We start from the raw sequence: 26520 nt of genomic DNA, 5'->3' as shown, positions 1-26520 counted from the left end.
GTAGCCATTAGAGATAAATTCTGATTTTTTCCTTTTTAGGCTTTTGAAGGGTTTTCTCTCTCCTCCCCCCCCCCCCCACCCTCATGAGATGTGACTGTGGGAGTTAATGCCCCGGAGACAACCTTGATCAACAGGGGATGGGTGCTGCTGGTGACTTTGTCTCCCTTTCTTCCTCTAGGTGGCTAGTTCTAAGATGGATTTTGTAAGACCACTTAGAAGGTTCTGCGGGAGTGAACTCCCCACAGCAGTGGCCAGCGTGTCTGTGGTGGGCTGAATAATGACACCCCAAAGATGGGCACGTTCTTACCCTGGAATCTGTAAGTACGTTATCTTATATGGCAAAAGGGACTTTTCAGATGTTAAGGATTTTGAGATGGGTAGATTATACTGGGTTATCTGGACGGGCCAAATGTAATCACAAGGGTCTTACAAGAAAGAGGCAGTAGACTTGGAGATAGTGCAAGTATGATGTTTGAAGCAAGAGTTTGGAGTGATGTGAGAAAGGGCTCATGGGCCCAGGAATCCTGGCATTCTCTAGAATCTGAAAAAAACCAAGGGAATGGATTTTATTTTCAGAGACTTCAAAAGAAACCAGCTCTGCCAACACCTTGATTTCAGCCTGTAAGACCCCTTTCAAACTTATGGCCTCAGGACTATCAGATAATACATTTGTACTGTTATAAGACAGAGCAGTAATAGGGAATTAGTACAGCATCCTGTTTTACCCCCTCATCCCTCAGTCCTGTTCCTTGGGACCACAATCTCAAATTAAGTGCTCGTGCAGAAGCCTCTGTCTCAGAGTCTGCTTTTGAGGGAACCCTGGCTAAGACAGGGAATAATTAGATTTCCATTGACCATTTCTATGGTGGGTCTTTCCCCTGAGGACCACATCTAGGACATATGCAGTTAGTTCATCTTAGGTTCTAGCCTGGACGGCCATTGGCAGTGAGAGGAGTCCTCCACTGAAAAATGCTCCAGTGTTCCCAGTGACCAGGGATTGAGCGGTAAACTGCAAGTGGCCAGCCCGACTACTCTCCCATGTCAGGGGACGGAAGGGGAGGTCCTGATTCATGGGGCAGCCGTGTGTATGTGTGTAGGAGGACATCATTAGTCTAACTAGGGAAACAGAGACACCTTCCAGTGTCTACAGTGGTGGGAATTTACTGCAGCGAATTGTTTATATGGGTGACAGAGGAACTGGGAACTAGACAGGGAATGGAGAGGTAATCTAGAGACTGGCAAGAGCAGGAAGCAACTACGTCCTTAGGTTGGAGGACAAAGCGAGAGGTGGTGTTACTGGAGCCCTTGCACTGGGACCACTGGGAGGGATCTGGACTCTGAGTGGGGCTCTTCAGTGGGAGCTGAGCTTCTGAGGCAGCACGGCCACAGCTGGAGGGGCCGCTAGAGGTGAAGTGAGATGGAAAGAAGTTCTCTGGCTTCTCCTTTCCTTCCCACTTTCTATTCCCCATTCAGTGCCTCCAACTAGCCAAACCCCAAGAAACCAGCTCTGTGGAAATGCAGAGCAGGTGGAGTAAAGGCTGGATCTGAGAGCAAACAGACGTGGGACAGGCATCAGCCCTGCTGCCAAGGAGCCCGTGAAGAAACACCCACGGGAGAAAAAATCCATTTTAAACACCTGCCAATCTCTGTGGAAACCAATTCCAGATTAGTGCCACTTGAGCAATATTTTGTCCTGCCTTTAATTCCTCTTGCTCTCCATGCTCCAAGCCCTGAGGGATCAGAAGCTGTAGCCAATGTGGGGGGCTTGTTTCTGGAGACGTTGACAGAATGAAAAAGGGGGAATCTGCCTTCTTCCTTCTTTTCCCACTGCTGGCTTCCCACTCACCACGGGCTCGAGCTAGGGAAGGTGGATGCTTTAACCCTGGATGAAATCTGGGTTTTTGGTGATTACATTCAAGCACACATTAATTACTAAAACAAGTCTACTTTAGATGTTATCTGAGAACAGTCAGGCAACCTATGGGGCCTGCCCTAGGGCTCACCTAAAGCAGTAAGACGAAGCCTCTCACCATGCTGAATGGTCACGCCAAGAAAGTTATGAGAGAAGAACATGACTTAATTGAATTCTTTGATCCCATTGTGCCTGGAAAGCTTTGTCAATGGTCCCATTGAAGTTGTTCTCACTTGACTAGAGATGACAAGAAAGGCTCCATACTCCCCCCTTTATAATCACCAGTGGGTTAGGGGCCAGTGATCACATTACTGGTTTTTCTCCACTACCCCCACGATAGGAAGTGAAATGTGAGCATGGTTGGTGTCTATGATTTTGGGGCCTCAGCCATAACTCAGACTGAAACATTCTGTTCTGACATTCTTTAATATCCATGTGGAATGATTATGTTTTTATCATCAGCAGAAAAGAAGGAGTGTATGAGCTGTGTTTAGTTATGAAGATAGAAAGAAATCTCTACTTGTGCACACTCATCTTTTGTGATTATTAAAATTCATATCCCTTACACGGGGACACTTGTCTGGAATTCTGAAGAGTCCTTGCTTGAAGCACACTGTTCCACAAACTAATATAATCCTGCATGAGAATTGGAACAAGTCAGCTTGAAATCAGAGTTGTGTCCCTAGGAGAAAAATGGCGTGTGGCAAAGGGGTAAATGCTCAGAAATCTCTGCTGATTTTGGAACAGAGGCTGCCATAAGCCCATGACTGAGAGTGTATCATAGAAAAGGCTGGGCCTGGAAGGACCCCAACTTCAGACACCAAGGTGCCAAAAGTATCAAATCTCTTCTTGGGGAGGGAATGCTGTACCATCTTTGATGAGAAGTATGGAGGCCTAGGGGATATTGGAGGATCTTCACATTGAAGGGAGAGAATGCCTCCATAATTAGGCAAGGAAGAGATTTTAAGGCTAGGAATTGGGAGATCTCCTTGGTGGAAGTGAGAGAAGATCCAGAAAGTGGGGCCAAAACTACCTCTCAAATGAGATGACCACACCTCACAGATGCAGTGACTCTGGGGAGGGGAGGGAATGCAGGAGATTGGGTTGATATTCTACCCAAACCTGTTCTCTGTGCTTAGATAAGGACAACTGCTTGCCCTTATTGAGCAAAGACTCCTCGAAACTTACCTAGCTGTCAAGGGAAGCCATGACCACATCTGAGGCTGAGCAATCTGGGTTGGGTGGGGTGGGTGAGGGCAGCGATGCCGGGAGAAAGGAGAGCATCCTGAGAAAACAAAGTGATTCTCTAGTGGAAACACATGAGCACTTGACCAGGATTTAGGTCTAACCTATGTGCTCTTGGATAGCCCAGTACATCTGGAATCCCGGATGTTAACTTCATTGCCACCTTCTGGGAAAAGCAGGTTGTGTGGGGTGCACTGAGATGCCACCATACATCATTTAGAGGAAACCAAAACTTTGCTAAGAGAGAAATGAAGCAGGGTGACACACACCCACACACCCACACTCATACCACATTACCAGGGAAGAAAACAGATAAAGAGCCTCGGCAGACTAGATTAGGGAGTCAGCGTTGGGAGGCCGTGCCAGAGGATTAGACATGGACTGTGACACTTGAGGCAGTCAGTGGGCCACGCAATGAGAGGAACAGGCTTGGACGGACCACAGGAAGGAGAGCAGAGGAGCACTGAGATTCTGGGGGCTTCTGCCACGTGAACACTACTGAGGTCATGGTGGCCCGGGCAGTCCCTACCCCGGAGCCACAGCAGCTGGTTTTCTAGTGGATACCTAGTGGGGACTTCCATCACGGGCTGATGTGCTGGGCAACAGTGATGCTTGCTCAGCTCTGTCTGAACCCCTGGGTATGGATCTCCCCCTTTATAGGGACCCAGAGCGCCTACAAATTCCAGTGTCACTCCCAACCCTATCTACAGAATACAAAAACAAAAATTTAGGTCTCTGACACCCAGGACAATGTGGGACATAGAAAACAAAACCTTCACACCTTTACTGGGGGAGAACTGAGGAGAAACAACCTAAGATTCATTCCCAGAGAAGGGGCATGTAGAAACATGGCCATGTGTACCCTCCCTGTTATATGAGCCGCAAAACCACATTGTCTGTGGCCCACTCCCTACCCCATAATTCATGTTGCTCTTTTAATGAAACTCAATTAATGTTCTACTTCAACTTTGATTTCTAAGAAGGACCCAAAATATGGGTGTTAACAAGATTTTTATCATTTGCATTTCTCTTTGACACCGCAGTACACATTATCTCCATAATCTTAGTATCAGCAAATGTTATCTAGGGGTTTATAGGTCTTGCTAAAACTGTAAACTATCCACTGCCACACCCTGGCTTGAAATATGGTTGGTAAGTAATCTCCGTAAGATCAGATAGACTGCTTCTTGAGTTTGTCCTAATTTGAATGATCCAGAATATAGGCAGAAAAAGCCAAAGGTTATTTTGTAATTATTAGCAACTTATGAATATGTAACATACTGCTACGCTGGACATAGTAGATTTACTGTGCTGTTTTACAAGTCTAGAAATACATTTGGTCCACCTCTGGAAAATTTACACAAAGACATTAGAGCAGAAACCTCTGCAGTTGGCTGTATTTAAGTCCTGTCTTGTGAGAAAAGGCCTACCTCTAGCAGGATCCCATACAGAAACGTAATTGGGGATCTCTTCTGAGTGATTCCACGGAGGGCTCACTTCTTCTGTGCATATTCGAGTGTCTTATGGTAACCTCTTCGGCTGGTAGTGAACATATTAGGAGAATGCTGTGCTTGGAAAATTCACTTTATCTACTTGTTTTGTTGTTTAAGTAGATAAATCAATTAGGCTGCCTTTAGAGGTAACTGGCTTTCTAATTTCAATTTGTCAAAATTAATCTCTTTTGAATTATCCAAACAAACACAAAATACAAATCTGTTGAAAATATTTTTGACACATTTAAAAATTAAACATTTTTAAACTATTTTTAAATAGTTTGAGAGAAGAATGAAAGTAAGTTTGCAAATAGGCCTTGAAGAGAGTTTAAAGAAAAGTTTCAGTGAGGCCTCAAACCACAAGAGATAATTTTTTAACCCCCAAGATTCATTTAGTCTTATAAGCTCTTGGAAAAAACCCCCCACATTTCCCTTTGGGAATTTCCATATAAGACACTACAATTCTCATATTGCATTTGCCTGTAGTTTTAGACCCGGTATGGCAGATTTGGTGAAGTATGAAAGGAACTAATGTTTTTAAATTTTTCATGGAAGTTTTTTTTTTTTTTTTTCCCCAGGAGGGGAGGGGATTTTTTGCTTTTAAGACTGCGTTCAGATTTCCTTCCAGTGTAGCTCCAAGATTATAGAGAGAAATGAACATGACTGGAAAATCAGAAAATGAGCTGCTCTTAACTTAGTGATAGACTGCTCTGTTCATGGAGGTCACCACCTCTCTCCCCATGTTAGGGCCCATTGGTTGCTAGCAATCCAGAGACCAGCTCATTCTGACCTAAGTATAGAAGGACTTTGTAGGAATGATTCTGGATAGCTTGCAGATGCTAAGGAATTGCTGAGTCACCAAGCCTGTGGAAGGACAGGACCTGGACCGGCTCCAGGGAACTGTTCGCTATTCACTGCTGTGTCTTCTCTGGACAGTGCCCTTGGAAAAACTCAGCCCCAATGGCTTCCATCTGCCTTTCATGTTGTTACAAATAGATGCAGCCTCCCAGGAAAGCAAGACCAATTGGTCTGGCCTGGGTCACATGCTGTCCCTTCAATACCCTTGAGAGAGCCTCAACGGACCACAAGAACTGGACGGAGTAGAGTCCTTAAAAGGCAAAGCCGAGGTTGTTGCCAAGAAGGGGAAAGGGAGACTAGGCCCAGCATTCCCTGTTCTGTGCCAAAGTAGAACCGTCAAATGGCATTTTATTTCCTGCTGTCCTTTGAGCCTTATCATCTAGGGCAAAGTCAGCATGAATGCAGGTAGAAAGATAATATTCTGATTAAAAATCTGCATCTTTGACATGCTTTTATTGTTCCTCTCCTGATGTTTTTGTATGGATTCTCGGTGGGAAATTCTGGTAGGGAAGGCACTGAGTTGAAGGAAGGGCACAGATTAGGGTAGCTGTGTGGTTAAAGCATGCTGGCGGCGATAACACCCCTTTCTTCTTTCTTAGACATGCATTCCTCATTGTCAGGGGGATTTTATAAAACAAGAACAGTATACTTTCTGTTTATCTTATACCCATAATTATAATAATAATATGCTCTATAATTCATGCAGATTATTCAGAGGTCTTAATAAGAGTAACTGGAAACCAATGCAATCAACATTCTATATATACTTACTTTGACACTGGGAATTAACGTGTATTTAAATGTAATGACATAAACTGCTCCTATCTGATTATAGTAACATAATGAGATGGTTTCTGTATCAGACATGCATTTAATTAAAAGAATGTGTCAATGATGGGCATATAGGAAATGATTTAGATAATTAATGATAAACATTGACTTTATAAAGTTTTATTTTTATATATTCCCATCCTTTCTCCACTCTATCCAGAGTTCTGAGCTTCTTGTCTTATATGAAGAAAAGTCTCACACAATATTTGTATTTCTTTTAGGAAAAGTCCCCATAATTTGACGGACTCATAGGCAGGTTGACATTGAAGAAAATGAAGCTTTAGTTTTGGTAACCCTCATTTGTATGGACTCCTTCCAAGCCCCTGTGACTAAATTTGTATTTTTGTGGAATTTTTTTTCTTAAATGTAATCCTCCTAGTATTACTTTAGGCCCCAGAAAACCTGGATCTGCCCTGCTAATGGATTCTGTGTATGAAACCAGCCCAACATCCGCTATCCCTTCAGCCACATCCTGATTCTGTTGCAGGCTATGTCAACCCAGATCTGCAACATTGTATATTCAGTGGTTTTGTCGAGAGATCCAGTAAACATCAAGGATTTCTGTATGTGTATTTTTTTTTTTTTTTGGTAGTGTTTACTGAAGACATTGAGTGGGGAGACCTGGCAGGAGGGTGCGGGTAGGAGGAGGGTGGCCAGAAATGAGTAGGAGTGGGAATCCTACATTATGTAACAAAGCATTTAAAAAAAGTATCACATGAGATAATTTATGTTCTTTGGACTTCTTTCTTGGCCTTGCCTCTACCAAGTCTCTGTGGCTGTTACTTTCTTTTTCCTTACTCCCCCTTCTCTGGATGCTCTTTGCTCTTTCGGATTTCCCCAGAGGTCTTCAAGCTCCTTTGCCCTCTATTGCATAGTGCCATGCGGCTCTCTCTCTCCTTCTACCCCGGCCTGGCTTCTCATCCATCACGGGATCTAGGAGCTTCTGACCACATTTCACTGACCTCTGCTCTTTAATGAAAGCCTTTTACTTTCGTGTCTCAAATCCCACTACAGTGGCTCTCCACAGCATTTCGTTCTGCAAAAGTGTACAATGCTTATACCAAGCAGAATCTTGGTAGCTGAAAAATTCTCTACCTCCATTTCTTGACACGCACATTTTCACATTTGAACCTACTTGACTTGAAAACCCTGGGGACTGCACGACTTGCTGCCAGACTAGTGACTTGTCTCCACAGCTCCTGGCTCAGTAGTAGTAGCACAAACTAGAGGCTCAATAAATGAACATGGATGATTTATTAAATGAAGTTAGTAGTTTTGTAAGGGGTGGCATATTGGTATCTACACTGTTAATTTGGCTTGACATAGAAGCTACAAGAAGCACTCACTGACTGGGCCTTCTCCTCAGAGGGTTTGCAGAATCTGTATAGACTGGAGGAACAAAGAAAGAAAAGAGAAAAACCAAAACCAAAAAAACCCTGACACTGAATGGACCTACCTATTGACAACTTCAGTGAGTAATCATAGGGGCATTGTGAACTGAATAACTCCTACTGTTGACATATGTATGCTTTCACATCTTTTCAGAAGTATGTTCTACAGGCTTTGGAACTTTCACAAGAAGATAAATTCTATAGGAAAATAATCTAACATTTAGAGGGCTTTCTGAAATTTTGTACATAAGAAAATAGAAAATAGAGAAACAGACTACATAAAATGGTAAAGAATGGGCTTTATGATAAAGAAAAGAGCTAACAAGTCCCTTTGTTCATTTCAAATATTTTGAATCCTGCTGAATATAATCGCACAGGGAAAAGCAACATTCAAAATTAGCAACAGAAGAAACAAAGTATTTTTAGGCCCCTGAACTGGCTTTCAACTTTGTAGGGCTCCCGGCTTGTAATAAATTGGAACTTATCTTTCCCTTGAGTTAGCGCCAATTCTCTTCTGGAAGAGGAGACGTATTTTCTGATTGTACCAATGTGTCCCCTTAGTTTCATCTGCCATTGTTGTCTCCTCCTTGGAGTTGGCTGGGACCAACTCTTTGGTTCAGGGGAGGAAGAACGCACTGGTCACGGATGCAGCTTCTGGCTGATTCGCCGCGGCATTTTCTCCAGTATGTCTTCCATCTGGTTTTATCACTTAGCCACTTGATTTGGGCCTTGAAGGTGCTATTGTCATGCAGCTGGAAGATCTCACCCGGTCTGCTGACTGGACGCAGTACTGTAGTCACAATCTTACTATTAACCGTTGGCTCAAGTAAGCTTGTAAGACTAGTTAGATCAGCTCCTAGAGCCCGCTCTCGTTATTTCTGAGAGAAGGCATCGACACGAGAATTTTCCACGGTATAAGTCATGACTTGAGCACTTTTTTTGGTTCAGCAGAACTTGTAAGGCATGAGATTTGATAGAATAAAATAAAGATGAAAAGAAAACACACATATTTTTCTTCCTATGACACTATTTATTGCAACTCTGTCTTCCATTCCTCCTCAAGATGTTTAGTCATCAGACATTTTCTCGGCAGAGACAAGAACTGAGAATCTGAACCTAAAATATTTTTAGGGACAGATTGACAAGAACTTGATTTAGGATTAGGAGACATTGTTAGTTTGGGACAATATGTCGTTTTGAAAAGTACACATAGCCTGGGACTTCTGTAAGAATTCATTTAAAAAATTCAAAATAAATAAAGCAAATACAAGGAAAATTTCCCTTTCCCTTGTTTTCCTTTCCTTGTTATTGTAGTATTTTCTAAAAAAAATGACAGCAGCCTCCATTTATTGCTTATTTTAGTCATGTAACCGTAGTGGTATCATTGATTTCCAATTTTATGGCAAACCGTTCTTGCTGGTCCAAGCCTATTCATTTATTATTGTGTGTACTCAAGGGAGGAAGATGAGCCCATTGATCCAGTGGTGCACTGGCTGGTAAATATTTAATGTTTATTCCTGTCACTGGAATTATTTCAAGTTTGGATATTGACAGTCATTCGAATGCACCGATAGATATGGCCCACAATACATAACATCATCCCCGGCAAGCGACAGTTCCCTTCATCTCTGCAGGCTGACTGACGCGCCGTGCAGTAGATCTGCAGTGGTGTTTTCCAGATGGCTGTCCCCCAGTCCAGACTTGAATTTCAGTTAATCTCGATGTCTTTTGTTGGAAGAATTATGCAAAAGACACTTGATCTCTGCTCTTTCTCAATGATCGAGCATTATTAGAACTTTAGGATCCTTGAACGTACTTGAGGGTTATTTACCTTTATAATTACCGTAACACATGTGTCTTCTTGCATTATTTCTCACTAGAGATCCTCTGCTGCACCAAGAGAGAAATTCTGCTTTCAGATTTTCTCCACAGCAACAGATACTTTGCTTCATGCCGTTATAGTTATCCACATTTAAGTGCTTAAAACTTGGTTTTGATTTTGAGACCCTTGGCCGTCTGCCCAGCCTTAGTCTTTGAAGTCATTTTCATCTTTCCAAGCATCCTACACCTGCTGGCTCCGTCAAGGAAGTATGAACACCCAGAAGTGGTGGAGACAGTTCTGGAAACCATGTTTTGTTGGGCTCATTCTAATTAGTTTGAATTTTGACTTTCAAGTTTGTTTAGCTTTTTGGTCCTGGCATTGATTCTTGCCTTTTACCCTTGGATTTGACACTTGGCTTCTGTCTCTTGGACCTTCAAACGCCCCCCCCCCCCCCCCCGCCCCGCCAGTGGTCTTTGGTCTGGTTGTCCCTCTGGCTGTGAGTATTCACAGCCTCTCCTGTTCCCATTCAAGCCCAGGGAATCCAATTCTGATCCCACCCAAATACTTGGTCATCAACAGGACTGATAGATCAACAGTCCCTTCAAGAGGAAAAAGAGTCTTATACTGTTTGACCATTTCTGTGTTCTTTAAGCAAAAGAGGTGTAAGACTCCTGTTTTCTGGTTAGGAGCTCCAGATATTCTGTGCTATTATAGCAGTGTTTATATTTCCATTTTAAAATTGTGATTTATTTATTTATTAAAAAATTTTGAAAAAGATTTTATTTATTTATTTGAGAGAGAGAGAGAATGAGAGACAGAGAGCATGAGAGAGAGGAGGGTCAGAGGGAGAAGCAGACTCCCTGCTGAGCAGGGAGCCCGATGTGGGACTCGATCCCGGGACTCCAGGATCATGACCTGAGCCGAAGGCAGTTGCTTAACCAACTGAGCCACCCAGGCGCCCTAAAATTGTGATTTAACATTAAGTAGAGCTTATTCATTAAAAATTACACAGTCCACTGGTTTTTCCACAAAGTCAGTTGTATTATTTCTCACATCTTTTGGGGAAGCTCATGAGAATCTGAGGGAAGTAGCATGGGGTCTTGTTCATAATAAGAACTAAATCAATGTGGTTAAGTGTGTTACATCAGTTAGAGTCCTTTCATCTGAAAGTAATAGAAGCTCTGACTCAAACTGGCTTAAGTACTAATGAAGTTCACTTTCTTATAAAACAGGAACACCAGCAGTAGGACACTGGTTACCACCCTTAAGGGATGGTTGTGTCCCACCTCAATGAGGTTATAGAGATCCGTATTCTTTCCATCTGTGATCTGCAATTCTTAGTGTTGGCTCTCTGTGTAGATAGTAATATGCCATAGCAGTCTCCAGACATGACAAAGTCCAGAGCAAGAGATGCTGTTCCATCTAGTAGCTCCCCTAGGCAGGCGCACTGTTCCCAGAAGCTCCCAAGAAGGCATCTTCATACTTTGCTTTGGTCTGAACTGAGTTACAATCCTGTTAATGAAGCAGTCACTAACAAAGGAAGTGACATTCCCCTTAGGCTAACTTTTATTAAAAGTTAATTTCCTCTTGACTTTTTGTAGCTACTCCATAGAATTTCTCACAAAAGAGACTGTATTTTAAAGACACGAGGACATTAACATACCAGAAAATCTGAAGATTATAAAGTCAGTCAAGGACAGACGCGAACAAAGCCAAACTCCACTGTAACCAAAACAAACAAAAAAGAAAACCAGAAACCATTCCTTGGAGGCAAACAGAATTACCAGCTTCCAAGTAGGGCTTTTCCAGGAGAGAAGGGCACGATCAATTGGAGATGGGTCAATGTAATATACGCAGTCAGGATAAGATAATGGCATCAGCATCAACAAAATCTATGACCATTAATCGTTTAACATCTGAGACCAAACACTTTCTGTCATAAATACATCTATTTCTATTAAATTATGTTATTGTAGTCTAAGAGTAATGTTCTAAATGAATTAAATCAAACGGTACTGAGTTTTCTTATGGCCTCCATTTGTGGCTGGTACTGCACTGACTCCATTGGAAACACCTGTAGGTCCTTCTCCACCCGTGGACTTGGTTGGGAGGATTCCTCAGCGAATGGTCCAGGATGGGGAAGTAACATCTAGAAACTAAACCCGGATGGATGAAGATGTGGCCTTGTATCAACATTTACCTGTTTGGAGTCATTTGGAAAAGTAAGCTTTTTTTTTTTTTTTCTATTTTCACCTTAAACTCTTTCTCATTCCAAAATTGTTTTGGTTTTTATCAATGCTTTGATTATAGTTAAAGTGAACAAGTTCATCTCCATGGACAGTTGCTGCAAAGGCTTTTTAGGTAGTAAACGTCTTTATTCTGTAGTGCGTGATCTGCGCGAATTTATAGGAAGAAAAACAGTGACATAAAATTAATCAGAGTAGGACACTTCCCAGTCATGTGTGAATAAAAAAAATGAGAATTAAAATGTTTCTTTTCAGCTATTAATTAAAATAGACCATTATTTAACATGTAGTATAATTATGTTTTTATGAATGCTATTTGTACACAAAAACCAAACTTTGTTATCTCTTTCATTTTGGTGAATGAAAGAAAAATTTGGGGCCTCAGAAGTGTACAGAAGTACTGTTTTTGTTGTAGCACTCGTGTGTCTATTTTCAATTTAAAAAGAAGCAAGCATTTTTAAAACAAAAAAGGGGACTATTTCTAATTATGGTAAATGTTGCATTATTCAATATATGTGTGCTGAGCTCATGAATTATTTTAGTTCCTTTCTCTCTCTTAAAACCTGCCTTCATTTTTGTCACTTCACAAGTTAAAGATTAAAAAAGAGTGAACTAACTGTGATGGCTAAATGAAATCATGTTCAAAATACAGTTTAGTCACCCTGGCCTTGTCTCCGTTTGAGGCCACCTCCAACCCTGAGTGTCACTAAATGTTAATGATGTGCTTGAATGGCTTGTGTTAGCCTCTTGGCTGTTTTGGTCTGGAGGGGCACAGCAGACCCATTTCAGTCGGCAGCGATTCTATCCCAATACACTGCAAACGACGCTGACAAGAGACTTTTCTGCCAGCACATTTTCATAAAATATTTCTTCACTCTAGGAGAAACCAAATTTGAAATCATACCTTAAGTCAAGAGAAAAGGTATTTGGAAGTCCTGAAATAATTGCTAATTCCTTCTGGGAAACAGATTAGCTGTAGTTTTAGCAATACCTTCTATTATTAATCTCATAGCTAAATTATTAAAACGTTTCTTAGGAAAACGGATTAATTCATTAAAGCTGACAAGTTCTACTGATTTTAAATGGTAGGTAAATCTGTAAGCACTAGGGAGTCATTCAGTTGTGTAGATCCTTGGTAGATATTGCCCTGCATGGTGAGAATTGGGAGATGTTTGTGGGGAAGGTGGTGGACTCTTCTCTCATGAGGAAGGGTGCCTAAGGAATGCTGTTTGCTTGTGGTGGTTTGAATGGGTCCCAGTGCAATGGCAGGGATGGGCTAAATGACTCTAGAGACGTCTTCGAGACCAAAGTCTCAAGGACCTTTTCCCATAATGAATTCCAGCTGACCTTGTTCAGTGCCAGTGATTTCAGTCTCTACATTCAGACCCCTCTATGCTCCAGTGCTTATTTTGGTGTGTAACCCAGATATGAAATAAAGCTTCTCATGCTCCTGATATCCAAATATTGTTTTCTAAGACTCTTGCCAAAATCATGGATTTGAGCATCTAAAAGTTGCCTCATGATTTCTGTTAGTTTTTGGAGCCTTTACTCATATAGTCCTCTATTTTTCTGCCTCTCTTTAATTCCACATCGACCACAGAGTTCAAAATCGTTTTCCTGCTTTTTGCAAAGCATTTCTCATCCCTCACCCCCATCCCCCCCCCAAAAAACTTGCATAACCTAAACTCATAAAAGTACTCAGCAGAACAAAGGAGGCTTCACTTCCTTATATAGCAGTTGGGGATCGTAGCAGAAAAGAGAAATATACACAGGAATAGAGAAGCTAGGGGAGAATGGGAGATCACCAGGCTACCAGTGTTTCTCTGCTTGTATTTTTTAAAACCAAAATTTATTTAAGTGATACTAGCCGGTCAAAAGTTTTTCTAGTCAAATTCAGAGAGGATTACCTTCTAAAGTAACTAGTCACCTTTGGCCAGAGGGTGACTTATTAAACGTATGTCATATTTGACGACATTAGCTCTCCTTTCTGGAACATCAGCTGCAAAAAAAAAAAAAAAAAAAAAAATCCCTTCCTCTTTCCTTTTTATAGCCTTTCGCCCTTTAAAATTATCTTAAAAACTTGACTCCATGGTATAGTAACCCATCTGGAACCATTTGGATGTCGCCTGCCTGTTTATCTGTAGAGTCGCCTCTGGACGGAAGCTCCCTAACTTCTCCATTTATAGAGGATATGGTCTGGGAAAACGGGGCCAAAGTAAGATTCGAACACCGTTCTCTCCAGTCATTGTTGATAAGCCCCGCTATTTCAGCCTGATCTCTGTCAGGGATAAAGATGAAACTTTAGCTAAAAGGTAGCATACTGAGACAGATTAGAAAGGTAAGTGTCCAGAATGAAGGCATTTTCCTTGCAGTTTTCCCCCTGCGCTTATAAGCAAATCCTCATTAAGCCTCTGGGACCACCTGCTACTGCTACATTGAATGATAAATTCAGTACAGATAATGCATCTCGCTGGGAATATTGAAAATGCAAAAAGAATGCTTTTTGAAGTTTTTAATAAAAGTAAGTTTTAATGTTCGAATGAAGAGCTGTGCAAGATTTGGGTTTAAGTGGATGCTGGTCTAAATTAGAATAAACCATACTTGAGTATTTTTCTTATAACTTGAGAAATGCTATTGAATGTCTTTTGATTGTTTTCAAGCCACAGCTGAGTGTAGCTTTTTTTTTCCCCAAATGTATTTGAGAGTTTGCAAAACTTCGCATACAATAGGAACTTAAACAATTATAGGTTTGAATTCATTTAGCAGGACCGTGAAACAATTATGTATTCAAATCTATAGAGCGAAGCTCTGGTGTTTGTTTGGTTGTGTGTTTTGGTAATGTGGAAAATCTACTATAAATTTATCTTTCTTCCTATTAAGTTTGCATTTACCTGCATGATATACTCCCCTTTCCTCTTGGGAGATACCTGTTTTTATTATATTCTGAGATTTGTTTCTTCTTCCTTTAATTTTTTTCATTTAATCCAAGGATTAACTTTATTATTTCTTTCCTTTTCTTCTTCCTTAAGAGCTGAAACATTTTCATGATGTTCTAAATCTTCCAGCACTGAATAGAATATAAATGGCTTTCCAAACAAGCAAATACATAATCTAGCACCCTTTTCTGGGGCTGCCAGATATCAGAGGAAGTTAATTCTTTGCTTTCAGGGTTTTAACATATACATACTATTTTCACTTAGGCATTTAAAATATTATCATGCTTTAGTGTTTTCTGAGTCTGTTCTATTTTTATATAAACTGATATGTTGAATAAGTAGAATATTTCTCTCTTTCTATAGCTCTCTGGTTGGGCTCTTCCAAAGCAATATGTTCCTTCTGAGAAAAAAACAATATGAGTGTGCTGGATTTAAAGGTACAGGGCTAGCACCAAATTATTTAACACTAGGGTTTCTGATTAAAGGACCAATCTTCTCATTTGATAAAAAAGAAGCTAAGACTCAGAAGAAAAGTGACTTATGTAAGTTAATGGTAGAACTCAGTACTCTTTCTGGTACGACCTGCTGCTTCTCATCCAGAAATCCTCCCACATTCATTGAGTTCCGACTGCACACCAAGACTGCACAGGGAATTTTTTTTTAAGAGAGAGAGCATGAGTGGGGGTGGGGGAGGGGCAGAGGGAAAGAGAGAATCCCCAGCAGACTCCCCGACTTAGGGCTCAATCTCATGACCCTGAGATCATGACTGGAGCCCAAAATCAAGAGTTGGTCGCTTAACTGACTAAGCCACCCAGGTGCCCCCATATAGGGGATTTTTTAAAGTAGAATTTTTTTCAGCTTTATTGAAATATAATTGACACATAACATTATGTACATTTAAGGTGCACAATGTGATGGTTAGATCATTTATCACCTCATATAATTACAATATGTTTTGTGTCTGGTAAAAACATTTAAGTCCTACTCTTTCAGCAACATTTTAGTGTATAATATAGTATTGTTAACTAGAGTCACCATGCTGAATATTAGATTCCCAGAACTCATTTTTCTTATAATTAGAAGTTGGTTCCTTTTGACCAACAATTCCCCATTTCTTCCATTCCCCATCCGCTGGCAACTACCACTCTACTCTCTTTCTATGAGGTCTGCTTTTTTTTTTTTTTTAGATTCCTCATGTTAAGTGTGACCATAGAGTATCTGTCTTTTTGTCTTTCTGTGTCTGACTTGTTTCACTTAGCATAATGCCCTCAAGGTCCATCCATATTTTTGCAAATGGCAGGATTTCCTTCTTTTTTATGGCTATATATATATATATATATATACACACACACACACATATATATACATATATATATATACAAAACATTTTCTTTATCCATTCCTCTGTCTGTTGATGGACACTTAGGTTGTTTCCATATCTTGGTCATTGTGAATAGTGCTGCAATGAACATGGCAGTACAGATATCTCTTTGAGATCCTGATTTCATTTCCTTCAGATATATACCCAGAAGTAGGGTTGCTGGATGATATGGTAGTTCTATTTCTAATGTTTTGTGGAACCTCCATACTGTTTTCCATAATGGTTGTACCAATTTACATTCCCACCAACTGTATTCTAGGGTTGCCTTTTCTCTACATCCTTGCCAACAGTTGTTATCTCCTGTATTTTGATAAATGTTGGGGGAGGTCATCAAGTAAATGTGACTGTTGGTTGACCCTGAGCTGGATCCAAGCAATCAGATCTCCTCATCCCCTCCCCCACCCTTAGAGTGTAGGCTCTGTCCACCTCTTCCAAAGTGGGTGGGATTTTCAAGGACACAGCCTTGAGAGAGCAATGTGTTGTTTCGACTATCTGGATGACATATGTGGCTTTATATACTTTTATAAGTATACTTTTAAGGCCATCGTATACTTTTAAGATTCTGATTGGCTGATCGAGAGGTCTACCTGTCTTATGGCTGCCAAAGATAGGCCTTGTAAGTAAGTTCCTTTGCTTGTTAAAACTGCGGCCTACCAATCTGGGATGGTTTGCCTCCTTCTTTGGTCTCTTCCTGCCCTCTGTGGGGAAAGTAGAGGATGGAGTAGAGCCTGAAGGAGTATTTGTACTGGAGAACATAGCCCCAGCTGCTTTGCCTAGAATATCTGAAGCCCTGGGTAGAACAGGTTGGGATTAAAAGATCTGATTGATGGGGTACATCCAAATTCCTTAACAAGACTTATAATACCTTTTTTTTTTTTAAAGATTTATTTATTTGTCAGGGAGAAAGAGAGAGAGTGCTCTCACAAGCGGGGGAACAACAGGCAGAGGGAGAAGCAGCCCCTGAGCAAGGAGCCCAATACGGGACTTGATCCCAGGACCCTGGGATCACGACCCGAGCCGAAGGCGGACACTTAACCGACTGAGCCACCCAGGTGTCCCCACAATACCTTTCTCGCTCTAGCTCTTAACAATTTAATCTCAACTATTTCCATGACTGTTTTCAAAACAAACATTTCAGCCATAATAAACTAACTATTTGCTTGTTTGCCATCAAGCCATACTTTCTCTTGCCTCTGGAACTGTGGAATGTGTTCTTCCTTCTGTTTTGAATAATTCTGCCCCCACTCCTTCCTGCATCATGGATACATATTTCCTGGCTAACTCCTACTACTTATTCATTCTTTCTAGGTTAGATGTCACTTCCCTTGGGAAGTTGTTCCCAATTCCTAGGGCTAGGTAATGAGTATCTCCCAGATACTTCCATAGAACACTATTTCACATTGTTCTCATACAAAACATATTTGAGTTATAATTTCTGGTTTACTCTTTGTAATTCCTACAAAACTGTAGTTCATTAAGGACAGAGATTCTGTAATGTTGTCATTATTTCTCCAGACCCTAGCATGGTGACTGAGATGTGACAGGCACTCTCAAATATGTGTAGAATGTGTGAGTGGTTGATAATCATCAATGAACCAAATGGAGGGCAGAGAACTGTATTACCCCAAATCTTCCCAAGTTAACCAGGGGAAGTCATTCATTCATTCATTCATTCATTCATTTATTCCTGCATTTATTTATTTATTTTTATAGCCAAACTTGGAAGGCATGAAGTTTCATTTAGGAAGAACTTGAAGGATTGTTTCCGATGCATCTGGCATTCTAGCAAACTATATTTTCTAATATGGGTTCACCAATATATATCCCATTTGGTATGCTCTTCAGAGAATATGACATTGACAGTATTCTCTCTCCATTAAAACTAGATGTGTGTTTGCATCTGCCTTGACCAACAGAATGTGGCAGAAGTGATGCTGCGTGACTTTCAAGTCTAGGTTATAATTAGGGAGTATGATTCTATCGTGCTGTCTTTCTTTCTCTCTCAGCTTGCTCACTTTTAGAACTCAGCCACCTTGTTGTGCAGAAGCCCAGGCCACATGGTGAGGCCATGTGTACCTGTCCCAGCCAACTGCCATAGCTCAGGTCTCAGCTGGAATCAAATGTCAGACTTGCGAATGAGCAAGCCTTCAGATGATTCCAGGTGCCAGCCTTTAAATTTTCCAGGTGAAGCCCCAGACATACTGCAGTAGAGGCAAGCTGCCCTGGGGTGCCTTGTGTGAATTCCTGACCCTCAGAAATCATGAGAGATAAGCAATGACTATGGTGTTTAACCCACTGCAATTTTGGGTGATTATTATGCAGCAGCAGATAATACAGGCAGCAGGGTAATTTCCCCACCGCTCATGTTTGCTGGCTTTTCCCGCTGCAGTCAGAACGTGCTTCCTTGGAAACACAGTCAATAGATAAAGTTTGTATAAAAGAAGAGGAAATTGAAATGGAGTTCCCTGGGGGGAATAAAAGGTTAAGAATGGTAATTTAAAAAATGAAGTGATTGAAAACAGTTAAAACGTTAATATTAATTAAAACTACAAAGATTAAAAGTAGAAGTTTAAAAAACTAGATACAAAGATTTTTTTTTTAAAAAGATTTTATTTATTTATTTGAGGGAGAGAGAGCGTGCACACATGCACGAGCTGGGGGAGGGACGGAGGCAGAGGGAGAAGCAGGCTCCTCGCTGAGCAAGGAGTCTGACTTGGGGCTCGATCCCAGGACCCCGGGGTCATGACCTGAGCTGAAGGCAGACCCTTAACCAACTGAGCCACTCAGGTGTCCCTAGACTAAAAATTTTAAAGCAAACTTAGGAATAATATAAATACAATTAAACCTGTTAAAATGAGAAGTCCACTCTCTGTTCAGTGTTCCTTATCCCTGTCTTTCTCCATCCCTCCCTCCTTCCTTCCCTTCTTTCCTTTTTTCCCTTCCTTTTTTCCCCTTCCTTTCACCAAGAACCAATTTTCAAAGAAAAGCTACCCTTGTAAACCAAGAATTAAACACATGAAAAAATAATCAGTTTCACTCACAAACACATTCAAATTAAAATTCCAACGATATATATGCACAGATACATACATACATATTACAGACATGTATTTTATACTGGCTGGGCGAGACCAAAATCCACAGGGCAGGCTGCCTTGAAAGACAGGCTGGAATTTCTGGTCTACCTAAAGCTGAAGCCACTGTCCACATGTGAGGTTTCTTCTTTAGGAAAACAGGCTCTGCTCTTCAAAACTTTGAACTGATCGAATCAGCCCATTCAGATGATCTAGGATAATCGCACTTACTTAAAGTCAACTGATTATGGACTTTAATCACATCTACAAGATACTATCATAGCAACACCTAGATTAGTGCTTGATTGACTAACTGAAGACCAGAGCGCCGCCAAGTGGACACACAGAACCGACCTTCATGCTTTCATTTATTCCTTCTCTGACACTCTTCCTTTCTTAATGTAGACTCAAGTTTCTGACCATATCCTTTTCTTTCTGCCTACAGTTCTGCTGGTGGTAAGTTCCATGTTTTTATTTGTCTGACAAAAACTCTTAGAATGCCTTTATTTCTCTTTCACTTTTTAAAGATAATTTTGCTATGTATAGAATTCTAGGTTGGGGGTTCTTTTTCCATACTTCACCGATTTCACTCCATTCTCTTCTTGCTTGCATGGTTTCTAGCAACACGTGCACTATAACTCTTATGTTTGCTCCTCTAGAGGTCAGGTGTTTTCTTCCCTCTGGCTTCTTTCAAGATTTTTTTACTTGTGTTTAGCGTTCTGCAGTTTGAAGGATATGTGTACATTTAAGATGATTTCTTTCTTTTTCTTTCTTTCTTTCTTTCTTTCTTTCTTTCTTTCTTTCTTTCTTTCTTTCTTTTTTTTTTTAATTCTGCTTGGTGTTCTCTGAGCTTCCTGAATCTGTGGTTTGGTGTCTGTCACTAATTTTGGAAATTACCTGGTAAATAGTACTTAAAATATTTCTTCTGCTTTGTTCTTTTTCTCATTTCCTTCTGGTATTCCAATTAAGTGTACTTATATTTTTCATATTGTTTCACAGTTCTTGGATGTTCTGCTCTATTTTTTAAAATACTTATTTTTCTTTGATTTCACTTTAGGAAATTTCTGTTGACCTATATGAAAGCTCACTGATTCTTTCTTTACTGTGTTCCAGCTTACTAATGAGGCCAACAAAGACATTCTTCATTTCTGCTAGTGTTTTTGATTTGTAGTATTTCCTTTTGATTATTTAATATATTTTCTGTCTTTCCACTCACTTTACCCATTTATTTTCACATGTTGCTTACTCATTCCGCTAGAGCTTTTCGTATATTAGTCATAGTTATCTTAAATTTCCTGTCTAATCACTTCAACATCTGTGCCATATCTGTCTGCTCTGATTATTGCTTTGTCTGGCAAAAAGGAGGTACTCAACTTTAAGTGGAAAGAGTAAGTGAATGAAAAATAGAATAAATAAGGATAACAGAAAGTTCTATTATTGAGGTACAAAGGCTTAAAAACATATACAAATAACTTGTTTTAGTAAAACAAGTTAAAATACGGAAAGGAGGATAACAGACCATGATAGATTGAATAATGGCTCCAGAAGATATCTAGATCCTAATCCCTGGAATCTGTGAACGTTAGCTTATATGATAAAAAAGACTTTTCAGATGTGATTAAATTAAGGATCTTGAGACAGAGCTATTCTGGATCACCTAGGGGGCCTTTAAATGCAATTATGAGCGTTCTTACAGAAGGGAGGCAAAGGGATATTTGATCCAGACAAAGAAGGCAATGACCACTGGAGCAAGATTCTATGATGCTGGTTTTGAAGATGAAAGATGGCGCCAAAGCCACAATATAAGGAATACAGCTGTAGAAACTGGGAGATGGCAAAGGAATGGACTCTTCTCTAGCGTGTGGTCCTGCCTATACCTTGGTTTCAGGTTAATGAAACCATTTTGGACTTTTGGTCTCTGGAATTGTGAGAATAAGTAGGTACTATTTAGTCCACCAAATGTGTGGTACTTTGTGACAGCAGTCATAGGAAACTAATGTACATGGTGACATCCTTAAAAGAGGTCTGAGTGTCCTTAGGCTTCCTATAGAGAGGAAACCCTCTCTGGAGTGGAGCATGGGGCGAATGGAGAGCCTTGGGCAGAATACCTCAGAGAGCTCTTCTTCTCTGTCTCTGTCGAACAACTTGAGCTCCTTGCCAACGCATCCATTTCAAGTTTGCCTGCCAACTAATTCAAGATTATTAGGCACAAAGGAGTGATTCGTGTCTTTTTGGCTGTGTAGCTTCAAAGTTTCCGAGGTTGAGCACCTTAGCACAGCCACATAACTAAGTGCTCAGGAAAAATTTAAACAAAATGAAAGTTGTCTTAGATAAATTAGACAAAAACAAATCCTTAACATGAGCAAAATAGATAAGAATACCTTCGAAGGGACGACAGAAATGTCAAAGAGGCTGAGAACATGCTAGCATACACAAAGTGCTGTGAATCTATTGAACTCTTTTCGAAATAAGAAATTAAAACAGAACGTCTCCAGGTTGGTTAAAAACGGTTTTGAAGTTTAGTTTGTCAAGATAGAAAACTAAAGGGATGGAAAAAAATCTTAGGAGGAGTTATGCTGATCTAGCTTAGATAAAATAATAAATTACGATAAAAATGGATTTTAGGTAAATGTGCCATTAAAGAGATTAAAAAGGAAATGAGTCCATATATTCCCATGTGTGGTATGATGTAATTCTAATATTTAAAAGACTGTAGATGTCTGTAGCACATATCATCCTAGTAAATGTAACCAACAAGACCCCTATTTTACTCCAGCTAGTGACTAAAAAGCCTTCATCAGGAATGCATTCTGGTGGATCATCTAAATTCCTTCTGAAAATTCTACCCTTGCCACCCCAGTGATAGGCAATATTGAGATCATTGTATACCATCCTTTCAATTCAATAAATATCCTTGAATATCTACTATGTGTTAGGCACCACTAGAGTTTCTGCCCAAAGGAGCTCCATGAATCTGAGGTTTTGTGAACAGTAACTGTATGTGTGTGGTCTATCATCATCACTTCTAAGCAAATGGGTCAGAGTGAAAGAATGATATTTTTTCAAAGACTGCATCTGAATTAAGCTGTTGAAAATGTTTTGCCAATACAATAGATTTCTTGTCTAGGCACATATTTCTTTTTTTCCAGTTTTATTGAGAAATAATCAACATATAGAACTGTATAAGTTTAAGGTATACAGTATGGTACCCACATATTTCTTAGTGGCAGCATGAGGAGCCATTTTTCATTCTCAAAAGTTTCCTCTTTTGTGTTGACTGAAAAATTTAAGGATAACTGAATCATTATATGAACATAATAGGGCCATGTCCTCTGTTTCCTATTTTGGGTTTTATATGATACATATCCCTTATGTTTCACATCTGTGCTGCTCTGTGGATACTTACTCTTTCTACTTATTTTTCACTTTTACTATGCTCTTTGGTTTTTGCTAAAAATCAGGAAATTAGACCTAGATGGAGAATTCGTGTTATGTAAGAAATTTTGCAATGGGGATGGAGTGGCCTCATTGTGTTGCTCAATTGCAATGGCATTCTGATTTGATTATTTATTTATTTTCAGTCTATGTAACTGAAGTTGCATAGCCAGAAATACTATAAAAATTCACAGTGTCATGCCTGCTAAAGTGACACTGTGTGTATCACATCTGTTGGCACACCTGCGGAATTTCAGTTCCAGGAGTCAGATCATCTTTGTTTCTAAGAACATGGCAAGGACATGGCCAAGACCCCAGACATTTAGCAAGCTCAGGAAGAGTCTCATAGTCAGGCCAGCTTGGTTTCTGTTCTTCTCAGAACCTTGGCCTAGTGAACTGGTCTTTCAGGGACTGCACCTCAGGGTCACTTCTCCACAATGTCTTTACAACTGGGCGTCCTGCCTAGGATCCCAGCTCCTCCATGACCAAAATTTTCCCTGGTTTGTGCCAATCTTGTCAGGTATGAACTCTTCTCTTGTCCCTGAAGCCCAGGCATCGCAACTGGACTCCAGCTCTTTGGTGTCAGACCTCTCTGCCTGATTTCCTTGACCTTTACTTCCTACCTGATAACTCCCCGAGTTTCTTCCCTGGACCTGTGCTCTGTCTGCTGAGAATCGGCCCTTGGCTGTTCACACCACTGACTCTGCTGCTCTTGACTTTCCTGGATAGGCAGTGGTAAGAACCTTTCTTCATTACCTGCTGTCTCCACCCCCACTGCCAAGTCTAAAGCATGACACCAACGGCTATTTCTATATCTGTAAGTAAGAGACAGAGGCCACCTTGAAAACGAGGCCACCTTCTCTCTCCTCTGATTTCACTCCTTGAAGAGACTAGAGTTAACAGTCTACAGGGTGTAGTTTTCAATCCCACCCATGTATTAGAATTATCAGAGTTTTAAAAAATACTGGTACCTGCTCTCCCTCCAGTGGTGAGCTGCTGTGTTCAACAAGCAGCTGTGTGTGTGTGTGTGTGTGTGTGTGTGTGTGGCGGTGGGGGTGGGGTTGTTGGGGGGGGTGCTGGTTCCTGAGAAGCTACCCCAGCCTCCACTGCCTCCTCTCCTCTCACATCCCACCCCACCACAAATGATTCAGAATCTCTGAGGATCAATCCAAGGAAAGCCCTCATACGGAGCCCTTGTAACACAATGCTTCGTTCCTGGATTTGTAACCTGTCTCTATCACTCAGTGTCTGTGTAACTTGGGGAAACTTATTATTATTCTCCAGCTGTAATATGGTGACATTAATTGTTCTTCCTTATAGGTTAATTATGAAGATTAAATGAATTTGTGTAAGACTTTAGATGAATGGGGGGGCATGTGAGCTCTTATTAGTCCCTCTTAGCTTAGTTTCTTCCTCTTAAAGGGGCCTGTTGGAGAAGACTGTCCAGACACGAATGGAGATTTTTGTGTGTATTCAGTTGTCCCCAGCAGTTCAGGAGTCTGTGTTGGAAAGAATTTAAGATGAGCCTGGATTAAGAATTTAGACCGAGGACAAATAAGAATTTTAATTGCGACCTAAAATGCATAGAACACTGTATTTCATTCCTTGTTCCTAGGCTGGAGCGAAGAGGAGAGAGGATGTTTCATCAGCTGGAAACATTTCTGTGGACTTCCCCCAATATTGTGCACCTAGGTTAAAAATGCATGCTGCTTTGGTGGTGCACATCACATAAAGGCACATTCCCCTAAAGAAACTCGCCTCCATGGAGTAAGTACAGGCTTGGTCTTTGATGAATTCTGAAAGCAGAAATCAGTCCCTTGAAATGAATTTCTGAAGAAGAGCTTAAGGGTTCAGATCCACTGCTCATATCATTAAAAAGATTGCTCTCTTAAGGAAACCCTGCTCACTTTAAATCATAGAAATTTAGAGCTGGCAGGCACCTTAGAGATCATTCCTTATGCACCTAAAAGAGAAGAACTCATTGCTAACTAGGTCTGAGGTTTAATAAGCAAGTTCTGAACAAGCCCCTGGCATTTTCTCAAATGTTCTTAGGCTCTCAGTTTTCCCCTCCTTCAACGGAGACTTCTGAATGGATTTTTAAAAAATGGCTGCAAGTTCCCGTTAGTCACACTTTGCCAGGTCACTCTGAACAAAGGGACACTTACTGAACAAGAAGATAAAGGGAGATAATAGACGTTTATTTCTAAATAACGACACTGCACCAGCTTTGAAGTATGTCCTTTTGTAGCAACACAGGCTTTGCAAGCGTATGCAGGATTCCATAGCGAAGCAAGCTGGGGTCAGCGTTAAGTGATCATGAGAGACCCATCCTGTAGAGATGACCCACATTCTCACTGCTCTTTGGACAGGGAAAGCGGTTTACAGTGGAAGAAGTAAGAAACCAGAAAGATCCACTGACTGTGTAGACTGCCCCACACAGTAGCAATTATGCTCCTAGTTTGAACAGTTTCCTCTGTGGTTCAGAAATCTGGAATTTCATCTTTTTAAAAAGAGTTTTAAAATTCTACGTGTAATATGAAATATCAAGGAAGGGAGGGAAGAGCGCCAGCATTGTTTACAGTTCTTATTTCACGCAGGACATGGCAAGTCATGGTTTCCATGCGGTCTCCCGTGAAACCTCATGGCCATGGTGGAAGTTAGGTTTCGTGATGCGTTAAAGTGCTGGGGCTAATAATACTTAACAAAACTGTTTTGCACAGCTAGTTCTGACTCCCAACCTCTTGGTCAGTATTTTTTTTTTTTCCCTCTTGGTCAGTATTATTAGACCCACGCTACTAATGAAGATGCAGGATGAAAACAATATCGTGGTAAGGGCATTATCTGTTTAGGTGTTTCCTTTGCCCATTCTTCTATAAACTCCACTGAGAATAGAAACAGCATTTTATTCCTCTTTACATCTATCACCAAGCATAGTCCCCTGGTGCAGAAAGGGATGCTGTAGGTCTGCAACTGGAAATTGTGCAACATTAACATATGATTATATAATTATAGCTCCTATCAGGCTGGCTTTTCGAATGTCTTGTTGATGGGAAATTAAGTAAGATTTAATATGTTGCCCCATCTCAGCACTTAGTAGTTGCTAGACAAACATTAGTTTTGTTCTCCCTTTTTGTGCATTCCTGGAGGTAGGCCAAGGGAGGCTGGGTGTGAGGAGGAGGTATGGTGGAGTATGTGATATGTTCTGGGATTCTCTGGTATGCGTGGAGGTTTGCTACAGTGGGTGGTGCAATTAGTGTCAAATGGAATCAGATGTGCTAATGAGGATTGGTACCATCATTTAAGCATCATTTATATCATAGTCTCTATGAGGAAATTCATTACATTCTAAATAATTCACAAGAATCTTTTAGGCCCACGCCAGTCTATATTTTGTCTGAAATGCATAGGACTCATATAAGTATTCTCAAGTTAAATATGTTGAAATTATTCAAGATGTTAAGGTTTTCTGAGGAAATGCTGAATAGTTTTCTCTTTCCACCTTCATTATTTAATATTCATGAGGTAGTATTTTCATGGTACAGTTTACACAGGAAATATTATCATGATGAATAAGACTAAAGGAGAGACCAGATGATGTTTCAAACAAAACACATCTTGTGTGAGAAGCAGGCCCAGAGATCTTGCCCTCAGATAAGACCTAAGCTTAAGCCCTTGCTTAGAAAACATGTGGAAATTCTTTGCCCAAAGATGTTATAGTTTCAAAAAAGACATGAGGTAGCCAGACAAAAGTCCAAGCCAAACAGGAAAGATTAGCTTCATCCACAGAAAGAACTCAGATTGTGTGTTTCCTGGGTTGGGCTAAAATCGGGAGCCTGGAGACACCAGGTTCTACCTCAGAGCTTCGACTGGGACATCACAGAGAAGCTAGAAAAGAT

The 26520-nt window shown here is 40.6% G+C and overlaps 1 long non-coding RNA gene across 4 annotated transcripts in view; it reads left to right on the top strand.

Moving 5' to 3' along the window:
* The window catches only part of LOC114211496 (uncharacterized), a 178194-nt gene that overhangs the window by 59913 nt on the left and 91761 nt on the right, over nt 1–26520 (top strand). For 2 of the 4 annotated variants that reach the window (XR_015767914.1, XR_015767912.1), the window contains 3 exons: nt 179–317; nt 11633–11774; nt 24240–24391. This is a non-coding gene — a long non-coding RNA (uncharacterized LOC114211496). The remainder of the gene's footprint in view (nt 1–178; nt 318–11632; nt 11775–24239; nt 24392–26520) is intronic. The other 2 variants (XR_015767915.1, XR_015767913.1) reach the window with 1 other exon arrangement.

The sequence above is a fragment of the Eumetopias jubatus genome, unplaced genomic scaffold, assembly GCF_037043125.1.
Source record: "Eumetopias jubatus isolate StellerSeaLion01/CBP00866 unplaced genomic scaffold, mEumJub1_p1.0 scaffold_3, whole genome shotgun sequence".
NCBI classification, from domain to species: Eukaryota; Metazoa; Chordata; class Mammalia; order Carnivora; family Otariidae; genus Eumetopias; species Eumetopias jubatus.
The sequence above is the reverse complement of the archived record's forward strand: the minus strand, read 5'-3'. Positions and strand labels throughout refer to the sequence as shown.